Source organism: Telmatherina bonti (genome assembly GCF_933228915.1).
Source record: "Telmatherina bonti genome assembly, chromosome: 22".
Classification (NCBI taxonomy): domain Eukaryota; kingdom Metazoa; phylum Chordata; class Actinopteri; order Atheriniformes; family Telmatherinidae; genus Telmatherina; species Telmatherina bonti.
The window spans coordinates 30,709,485-30,718,738 of record NC_136631.1 but is presented as its reverse complement, the minus strand read 5'-3'; the positions used below and the strand labels follow the sequence as shown (position 1 = coordinate 30,718,738).

Genomic DNA, 9,254 nt, shown 5'->3' with positions numbered 1-9,254 from the left:
TCTTTTTACAGAATAATTTAGAAGTTTTGCATGTTACTGCATGCTATTTTCCCTTTAAACAGGCATTTTGCTGGTGGAAACAGGTCATGTGTGTCCTGTTTTGGCAGGTTCATCTTCATTAATCATTAACTCTGAGCAGAATTCTGGAGAGGGACCAGCAGCGAACTTTTCTGCACATTTAGTCCTAAAACAGCTCTTTACGAAAAACTCCTAAATGAAAATGCATATTTTTCATTCCAGTCTCTGGGTTTTGGGGCCATGTGTCAGCACGCGCAGCTCGTGCTGGTGCGTGTGCGCGCGTCACCGCTGGGCAGCTCTCCAAACAGGCGGGGCTGCTGACGTCACCAAGACGTCCCAACCTTAAACCCGCACTTTGAGAGCTGGAGAGCGGAAATAGTAGTCGTACACACTCACACACACTCCCTCACACACACACATGCACAGACACACACACACACACACACATCAGGAATAATGAAGTTCTTGGAGGACTAAGAAAGTGGAACACGCGCCAGAACGCGCGCGTGACGTGCGTTTCTAGTTTCACTTTACCTTTTATTTTCTTCTTTTCATTCCGTGAAGCTGCAGCTTTGGAGAAGTAAAAGACCCTCCAGATTTCTCAGCAGCTGCAGATTATTTCTTCTTCTGCTGCTGCTGCCTGCGGAGAGACAGGTGAGTGGAACCTTTAGATGACTTCTGCATGGGAGGAAGGAGCAGAGGAGTCTGCAGAGCTGCACTTTGCAGGAGAAACACTCCGACAGGTGCTGAACTGAAGTCTGATCACTGATAAGAAACCAGGACATTTAAGGAGCTTCTCACGCAACTTTGCGGACTGCTTTGCGCCACATAGAGCACAGTGTTCATTCCGGGTTAAACTGTTTATAATTTTAAGTTTGTAGGCTATTTATTGATTTCGTGCAAATCATTTATTTATTTGTGTCCCTCGTGAAAAGTCCTTTATTAAAGCACCGGGAAAATGGCAACAGGTCGAGTTTCTGTAGGCAGAAAGGAAGGAAAATATCTGTGCATGCTCTGGGAAGCACTACAGAGACAAGAAGGATGTCAGGACCAGAACAAGGTTTGATATTTAGGCAAATATTTAGGAGATTATTACTGATTTATAAAAGTATCAGATCTGAACAGGTGTGTGATCTATGGCATTGTGTAAATGAGACAAAGTTGAGCCTTTATTCTGGGATTTGGACCTTTTGGCTCAGCATCAGTTGGGCGGACGCCAGCCTGAAAAGCCATTTTTCTTTATATGGATGTGCAGCATTTCCTGCAACATGGAAGATCTTTTCATTTCAAATCCTTAGTAACAAGATGTATCGGGAATATTTAAGCAATACAGACTGACAATAGAAAGCCACAAACCTACCGGTGCATTTAATTCAATTCAGTTCAATTCAACTTTATTTGTATAGCATCAAATCACGGCAATGCCATCTCCAGATGCTTTACAGACAGGAAAAAAACATAATGAAAGCCAATTCATCACAGCCTATATAAGGAACCCAACAGATTGAGAGGGACATTTACTAAACATCTTTCATCAAACTTTCATAAAACTATGTTTAAATGAATTTAATTTAAAACAAAGCGATGCATTCATCTGTGTGCATTTTCCTTACTGGGATTTATTACAGCCTTCTTACTGTGTTTCTTTGTCAGGTTCTCTTTTAATCTTTTGGCACCTTCTGTGATTATTTTATCACAGCAACAAAACTTATCTGCTCCTGTTCTTTGGGCTCCACGTTGGAGATCATTGAGGATGTGAGCTCAGCAGCCTGGTCTCGGCAGCCTTGACACTGCTCATGCTGTAATTATAATCTGACTGTTGCTGTAAATACCAGATTCCTTTTTCGCTCACAAATAACTGAGATATGGGGGAGTTGAAAGTATGCTTGCATGGAGGGGAGGATGGAGGGAATTCCTGCCATTACCATAAATACAAATTCAGGCTTTGAGCACATCCTCTTCCACTCTGTTTTTTTTATTTCATGCTGAAAAAAAAATCCACTGGTCGACGCCGAAAATTTGCCAAGGCCACTCTATTCGCCAGTTCCTGATCTCCCCCACCTTCCCCACTGAGTTCAGCCCAAAGATTGTCCATCAGTGGTGATAGCAGAATACAGAGTGTGACTAAAACATGGCAGTAGCTGAAAAACAGCCGTGGATGTTTGTTTGCTTGTGGCTTTCACACTGCTGGCTGTTTCCAGGCAGGTAAAGCAGCAATCAGAGCAGGTTGTCATATAGCACGGACACAGTTGCTGTGGTTACACAGACGGATATTTCCTCAAAATGAGTTAAATCTGGCTCATTAGAGACTCCAACGGAACTGTTTACATAGACTCTAAAAGAAGGGATAAAATGTAGGGCATGTGCCACTGAAGCTTGTCAGAGTCTGAGGTCCCACCCTAAAAAGTTCCTCCAAGTAGTTTATTCCAAACATTTAGTCATGTAAAAAAACACATATTATGTCCTTAAAAACCCCGGGTATGACTACATACATTCTCCCTAACAGGAAGCATATGAGCATGACAGTCTGATCCGTCCAGCAGACCAGCCTGGAACCTCCAGGTCTGGACGTTTTTAACATTTGTTGGATTTATCTTTGCATATTTGAACCAAATTCTCAAGGGATTCTCAAGAGAAGGAAGAGTTGACTTTACACTCTATTGAATTCAAGTTAGAGTGTACATGTCTGTGTGCTTATATATATATATATATATATATATATATATATATATATATATATATATATATATATATATATATATATATATATATATATATATATATATATATATATACACATATATATTGGGTGCTGACTTGATTTAAATTATGATTCTCACAATTTTTACATATTACTGATTTTGGTAGATTTAAAAAAAAAAAAAAAATGGATAAAACTTTTTTTTATTTTTTTGCTCGTTATTTTTCCTGATTTCAATGAGGGAAAAAAACAACACAATAGCCAGACCATCATTCTCCATAAAAACAAAATTAAAAAGAAAAATAAAAGGCAAGAAAATTTATAATGGATTATTTTTATTTGTTTACAAAAAAAAACAATTTTTAAACAAAAAATTTATTTTAAAATTGTGAAGCAAAAATCATGATAACTTCAAAAAAAAAAAAAAATCCCCGCTAAGTTTTTAGCGGAAGCGTATATATATATATATATATATATATATATATATATATATATATATATATATATATATATATATACGCTTCCGCTAAGACCCCTCCAGCAACTCTAATGAATGAAAAAACGAATATCAGCACGTTTTGTGATATTTTCTGGTGTAATTCAAGACTTTTGCAGAGTAACATGAAAACATGCATTGTTTACACTTCTCTGCAGTGGATGTTGCATAAACTCCTCCCACATTCAAAAGAACATAAGTAGCATGGTCTTCCTGCAACATCCAGCTCCACGCTGCAGTCAGAGCAGGAGGGGATCCCCTCTGCTGCATGACCAGACTGAAAGTTGCTGCGGGTTAATCCTTCCCTAGTTTACTGTATCATGTCTAATAATAAAGAGTGTGAACGAAAACATTTGAATCATTTAAAGAATCATGGTGTAGACTGGAGCTGTTATTTATGTTGATAAATAACATAGTTGTTTTAGGTCTATTCAATTTTGGCCAATGATTTCTATTTTTTTTTTATCATTTTTATCATTTCTTGAAGAGAAATTAAATTAAAGATATTTTTCCAGACATTAATAGAACCAAAGTTTAAAATATTAATGTTCTGTTCTATTATTTTTGTTCTAATGATCCACTAAAATCTATTTAAATTTTTAAAAAATTAAAACGCTCACATTTAATAATTCCCAGCACACACACACACACACACACTCATATATATATATATATATATATATATATATATATATATATATATATATATATATATACATATATATATATATATATATATATATATATATATATATATATATATATATATATATACATATATATATATATATATATATATATATATATTATATATATATATATATATATATATATATATATATATATATATATATATATATATATATATATATGTATATGTATATATATATATATATATATTATATATATATATAATGTATGTCTGGCAACACATTATCAGTGTTGTATCCTGGCTTCATTGGGAATTTGGGTCTGACAACAGACACCCTTGCCTTGATGACCAGACCAGATTCGATCAAGCCCTGGTTTGTGTCCAAGTAGCCTGTTTCCATGGGTTACTTACTTGAATGTTGTTGATACACCTTGGTGGGAGAGATGCGAGGAGATGGGACGTCCAGAGGAAAGAAGAGGACAGAATTGATGGAGAAAATAGCGAAAACATGAAGGACAGGGAGATGTTTGTGTGAGGCACAAGTTGCTTCCATTTTAAGTAGATTTTGGTCTTCATTCTGGTCTCTTAAGGTGTGTGGACCATTACAGGAGGTGGACCCCAGTATTTCTAAAATCCTGGCTACGGCCCTGGAGACTCTGCCTTTAAATAAACCTTTATACTCAGTCATCAAAATGAATTCAAACTACCCAATTTAGTTATAAAAGTTCTCCATTAACAGATATTAATAAAGAGCTTATAGGAAATGTGTCTAGCTGTAATCCTTCTGGGTATTTTCAATGTCAGCAGACTTTAACAGCTTTAATCTCAGGTGTGTTATGCTGTTTATCAAAAGGCTCAAATGAGATGAAATGACTTCCCGAGGATTTGTCATATTTTTGAGTGTAAAGTGCTGTAATACAGGACAGAGCTGTCTGGCAGGTAGAGAGAGTGGCAGCAGTGACAGGTAAAATAATCCCACATCCTGATGCTGTAATCAGCCCGTCCATTCTGCTGAATCGTCTCACCGTCTGGCTCCTCGGTGAGCCGGAATCCAGCTCTTTCCAGCTCCTTGCTCGCATGTAATCCGTCGACCTCTTCAATTCAGCACGTCTCCTCTCCTCCAGCAGCTCCTTGTTGGCTTTGTAAGTCTGAGAGAAAGGAGGAATGGGGGCTTGGCCAATGGTTTTGCTGGGGGTCTTTGTGCTTCGGCATGTACTTCTGGCTGAAAACCTTGTTTTGAAGGCATGGAGTGGCAGCATTCTCTCTTTCTGCACAAGATATAAAGTTCTCATGAACTAATGAACCAAAATCAAACTAAGCTTTGGAATAAGACTACAGCACTTTTATTTCTGTTCAGTTCTGATGATATTCTTTGTTGAACGCTGCATTGAGTGAAATTTTTGTCCCCATAAATGCCCAGAAAGCTCCTAATTTTTGGCAATTAATGTCAATTTACACCCTGCAAATGATGCATTCATCTGCGCCACGTGTTAACGCAAAGAAATCAGGGCTTGTGTGAGATCTCACAGAGACGCTAGTGGGTCTAATTAGCATGAAAAGCAGTGAAACTGCGCTTAGCCAGCTTCTGGTCCGGCCCCCTGAATTTTCTTCACCCCTTATTGGATGAAACCACTTTAAAACAAGATGTCTTTGTGGATGTGTCAATATTTGTCACTCAGGGTCCTCTGCCCCACATTATTATCACCATCACAACCTGAATAGTTGTGTAAGAAATGGAAAATTTACCAGAAAAAAATGAAAGGATGTATATATGTTAGGGGTGGGAGAAAAAATTGTTTCACATAAAAGTTGAGATTTGTGATATAAGTTTTTTAAATTAAGTTTTTTTCTATTTTAAGTGTTTGCAGGTTTAGATGCCAGATAGAGAAGAAGTTACCGCTTTTCTCCAGCAGGGGGCGAAGTGTTTCTCTTCGACTGTCCACTAACATGAAGTTAGGTCTGTTTTGGAAAACACATTACCGCGAGACGGAGAATGGTGGACAACTTTCTAAAAATGTGCAGATGTGGTGGAGATAAATCCTCCACCGTAACACTTTAAGTCAAAAGTGTGGACATATTTCAGATTTTTTTGCTTTGAAGAGAAAAGCCGAGTCTGACATGCCGACAGCTGTTTGTAAACTCTGTAAGCACGTCACATGCTGCGGTAGCATGACTAATGTTACTGCCTACCTAGCTAGATGCCATCTTGAGGTAAATGCAGAGCTAACAGCTAAACGTACGGCAACAGGAAGCCAACAGACACTCAAACTAGCTCTTCTATCTGCAGGTCAAGCTTCTGAAACAAGAAGTTCAAACAGCTGCTTCAGATATATTGCTGCTGAATAAATCTTAAAAACTGACACATAGTTGATTTTTATTGCTAGGAAATCTGGCTTTTGATTGTCTGTAAACTTGATCATCATGCAACTTTTTCACATGGTCTGTAAAAATCTGCAATACTTAGAATCGCAGTTGTAACTCTTTGTGGAAACTAACACGTAGAAGCACCTGCAGCACCTTCAGGTAAAAGTTTTCTGGATGATGTCATGAGTTTCTCGCAGTGTTGTGGAGCCACTTTGCTCCACTTTTCTTTCCAGTGTTGCAGCAGTTCATTGAGACTTGTGGATATCCATTTCTCTACAGCTCTTTTAAGGTCCTGCCACAACACTTCAGTGATGTTGAATTTGGGACGTTGAACCATTGCAACATCGTGATTCTCGTATTTTTAGGTACTTTGTTCTACATTTGTGAGTGCGCTTTAGATAATATTTCAGTTGCATGACCCAGTTTCAGACAGCTGGCCTCACATTTGACCCTGGACTGTAGTTTATGGTCGACTCCGTGACTCCACGTTGTCCAGGTCGTACAGCTGCTAACAAGCACAAAATATCACAAACAAGTGATGGTAGATGTTCAAGTTGTTGTAACTTTGCTAACCAATAAAATGCAGAAGAAAAAGTTCTGGTTGTTTTTGTCAGTCCTGAACTGGATGTCTGTCAAACGTTGGAAGTAAATTATCTCAGCTTTGACAAAAAAATCCCCGTTTGTTGGAGCAGATTGCCCTGACATCAAATATTCATGCGAGTGTTGTGCTTTTACCATCATGAGCTGCAGGATGCTGCCAGCTGTGTAGTACATACTCTGGTTTGTAAAAGAAAGTTAATTTGTTTAGATTAGAAGTAATATTTTATATCACTGCTCCAAAAGTTTAGTGCCGAAAGCAAACGGAAACCTAGCTGTAATATAGAAAATACTACAACTGTATCAATCTGTGCTCCTTGGTGAGGGTATTTCTGTTATGTGTGTGTGGTTCGTACATGTATGAAGATTTGCAGCATGATCTCTGATTTACTAAAAATGTCACTAACTCAACAAAACGCAGCTAAATGATGTCTCTCCACACGGTAACAGTGCAGTTATGAAACTCGTGTCTGCATTGCCTCTCTGTGTATATACTGTGTGTTTTATGTGCAGTTTCTTGTTGTTATACTTTAGATGTAAGAAAGTTCAATCAGTGTGAGATATCGTCAGTATTTGATTTAATTCTTTTTGCAACGAATGATCAGGCATCCAAAGTTCTGCAGGTACAAAAAAGCCACCATGATTAGTGATGTGGTGAGTTTTCAATTTCAGGTATTCAGGAATAAATCTTTGGTATTTAGATTTTTCTCTGTTAATAACTTTCAAAGAATGCAGGGATCATACAACACCACTTTCAGCTTCTCTTTACTGGCTTCCAGTCCAGTTTAGAGTGGATTTTAAGATTTTGTTTCTGATTTTAAGCATTTAAAAGGACTAACCCCTTCTTACCTTTTGTCAACCTTTTTAACTTGAAATTAGCTGAAATTGTCCAGAAAAAACCCAAAAAAACACATTGCTTTTGAATGAACAATCATGATGGGACCTGATACCTAACATTTCGTTGAACAACCCTATGAGGCGTTTACTGTCATATGGTGTTTTCTGTAACTCTCAGGTAGGTATGCACTGATCCACTTTGGGGCGTTCTGATCCGATATTGATATTTGAATATCCGCAGATATTTGCCGATACCAAATCTGTTTATGTGAACATTATTGTGACTATGGTTATTATTGGTGTTATAACTGTAAGATTTCATTAGGTTGTAATAAATGACCCATCCTTTCTGAAGTTACCTCACCAGTCCAAATATGATAACATTAAAGATCAAACAATTTCAGCAAGTTTTATTCTGATTTGGCACATTTTACCTAAATACAACTATAAATGTGTGGTTTTGGAACAAAGATCTAGCTTTTAGTGCCGTGTTCCTCATCGCATGCGGCTCACTGACTCTTGACTTGCAGCTCGTGAAGCAGCCACTGTTTTCTGAAAATGCAATCTAAAAAAGTCATAATGATCCTCAACGGTGCAGTTTTCTCCACGAACAAGAGCTGCAGGCTGCTTGCAGAAACTTTGCTGTCCAAACTGACCCTGTCAGAGTTGCCAGTTTTGGCTGATTTCAGCTGCTCCTAACTTCGCCTAAGAGCTGCTCCGTCTCCGTATTTATATTGAAAAAGAAACGCCCACATTCTGGAGGCATTATTGTATTTTCACCATATACTGATACATAAGAATACTGTTACTCCATGCAATATTTAGAATAACCATTCCTTGCTAAAAAGCTGAATGTTACTGATTTGGCAACGTAGCAGGATACGTAGCGTGGGAATGATTTTTTGGAGGGGTTGGCGGCTCTCCTCTTGTCTTACTGAGTGCAGCTCTTGTTGAGGATCACTGGTTTAGTGTGACAAAAAATTTCACATTTTAACATTCAAGGCATTTATTTCTTTTAAAACACGTCCGAAGCATCAAACACATCTAGCTTGACTAGTGTGTTATCGGTTGTGGTATCAGTTAGGACTGGACAATTAATCGGATTTTAATCTCAACTACGATCTGGGTTTTCAGCGATGATAAAAAATAAAAGGGTGTGATTATTTTTCTCTCTGCAGTTTCCTCTCCTGCTGTCTTCAGCTGCTAATCGAGCGTCTCTGGCGTTGCAGCGCTGTGCTGTAAACTCCTCCCACAGCCGCTTTGCTTTCATTCAGACACTGTTGCCAACTTGGCAACTTTCTCGCTAAATCTGGAGACTTTTTTTGTTAAAAGCGACAAATCTAGCAGCTTTTACTGGAGTTATTGGAGACTTTTCTGGTGTTCTGGCGACTGACTTGAAGGCACACATTGTTCTGCAGTTACTGTAAGGAAGGAGCAGCGGGAGCCTCTCCCGTCCTAAAGCAGTCCCAGGCGGCCAGTCTCAGTCGGCTCCGGCTGCAGGTCCATGTAGAATAACTGCAGTAGGTTGTGGAAGTTCACCTAAACATAGTTTATACCATTGTCAGTGACAACTGGCTGCATTATTTTCC

The 9,254-nt window shown here is 38.2% G+C and overlaps 1 protein-coding gene across 1 annotated transcript in view; it reads left to right on the top strand.

Moving 5' to 3' along the window:
- Positions 1 to 583: 583 nt before the first annotated feature.
- Positions 584 to 9,254, top strand: part of LOC306772266 (estrogen receptor beta-like) — a gene marked incomplete at its 3' end in the record, with an annotated part of 39,109 nt that continues 30,438 nt past the window's right edge. Inside the window, exon 1 of the mRNA XM_079261680.1 lies at positions 584 to 672. The remainder of the gene's footprint in view (positions 673 to 9,254) is intronic.